Genomic DNA, 1652 nt, shown 5'->3' with positions numbered 1-1652 from the left:
GTTCTCCTTCACTTTCTGGGCTATTTATATTACTAGAGGTGTATCTGACGCTTGAGGGTTGTGGCCAGCGCCACTCTGACTACACGGGGAGAAGGGGACCTTCTTTTCAACCCCCGGGGCGTGACTCGAACGTCTACAGCCTGTCATGAGCGGGTTACTTGCGGGAAGCCCTCTTATGCTACCTAGGCATCAAGGCTGCCAGAACCGAGACCCTCGCTAGGCTTTCGCAGAATAATATAGTAAGGAAATGAGGGGCTCGTTGAGGAAATACAGAAATTTAGGTCAGCAGTCTACAACGCCAAAGGAGGCACAGGGGTGTGGTTAGGCTCTTTTCTTTTTCACTACAGTTAATTAGGTAAACATTTTTTTTAATTATACAGAAGAAAGAAAGAAAGAAAAACATGCGCCCAGAGTGGGGACCCAACCCACGCCTTTCGATTACATGTCGAATGCCTTACCAATTCGGCTATCTGGGCGACTGTGTTCTCCTTCACTTTCTGGACTATTCATATTAACTAGAAGTGTATCTGACGCTTGAGGGTAGTGGCCAGCGCCACTCTGACTACACGGGGAGAAGGGGACCTTCTTTTCAACCCCCGGGGCGTGACTCGAACGTCTACAGCCTGTCATGAGCGGGTTACTGGCGGGAAGCCCTCTTATGCTACCTAGGCTTCAAGGCTGCCAGAACCGAGACCCTCGCTCGGCTTTCGCAGAATAATATAGTAAGGAAATGAGGGGCTCGTTGAGGAAATCCAGAAAGGTAGGACAGCAGTCTACAACGCCAAAGGAGGCACAGGGGTGTGGTTAGGCTCTTTTCTTTTTCACTACAGTTAATTAAGTAAACATTTTTTTTATTTATACAGAAGACAGAAAGAAAAACACACGCCCAGAGTGGGGACCGAACCCACGCCTTTCGATTACATGTCGAATGCCTTACCAATTCGGCTATGTGGGCGGCTGTGTTCTCCTTCACTTTCTGGGCTATTTATGTTAACTAGAAGTGTATCTGACGCTTGAGGGTTGTGGCCAGCACCACTCTGACTACACGGGGAGAAGGGGACCTTCTTTTCAACCCCGGAGGCGTTACTCGAACGTCTACAGCCTGTCATGAGCGGGTTACTGGCGGGAAGCCCTCTTATGCTACCTAGGCATCAAGGCTGCCAGAACCGAGACCCTCGCTAGGCTTTCGCAGAGTAATATAGTAAGGAAATGAGGGGCTCGTTGAGGAAATACAGAAAGGTATGTCAGCAGTCTACAACGTCAAAGGAGGCACAGGGATGTGGTTAGGCTCTTTTCTTTTTCACTACAGTTAATTAGGTAAACATTTTTTTAATTATACAGAAGAAAGAAAGAAAGAAAAACACACACCCAGAGTGGGGACCGAACCCACGCCTTTCGATTAAATGTCGAATGCCTTACCAATTCGGCTATCTGGGCGACTGTGTTCTCCTTCACTTTCTGGGCTATTTATATTAACTAGAAGTGTATCTGACGCTTGAGGGTGGTGGCCAGCGCCACTCTGACTACACGGGGAGAAGGGGACCTTCTTTTCAACCCCCGGGGCGTGACTCGAACGTCTACAGCCTGTCATGAGCGGATTACTGGCGGGAAGCCCTCTTATGCAACCTAGGCATCAAGGCTGCCAGAACCGA

General features: G+C 49.0%; 1 non-coding gene across 1 annotated transcript; it reads right to left on the bottom strand.

Annotated features, from left to right (window-relative positions):
- Window positions 1–1365: 1365 nt before the first annotated feature.
- Trnak-uuu (transfer RNA lysine (anticodon UUU)) lies at window positions 1366–1437 on the bottom strand. Its single transcript has one exon. It is a non-coding gene; the product is annotated as a tRNA-Lys (tRNA).
- Between the last annotated feature and the right edge of the window lie 215 nt (window positions 1438–1652).

Source organism: Haemaphysalis longicornis, unplaced genomic scaffold (assembly GCF_048455015.1).
Source record: "Haemaphysalis longicornis isolate Haplotype H1 unplaced genomic scaffold, Haemaphysalis longicornis Haplotype H1 scaffold_11, whole genome shotgun sequence".
Lineage (NCBI taxonomy): Eukaryota > Metazoa > Arthropoda > Arachnida > Ixodida > Ixodidae > Haemaphysalis > Haemaphysalis longicornis.
This window is presented reverse-complemented; position numbering and strand designations above follow the sequence as displayed.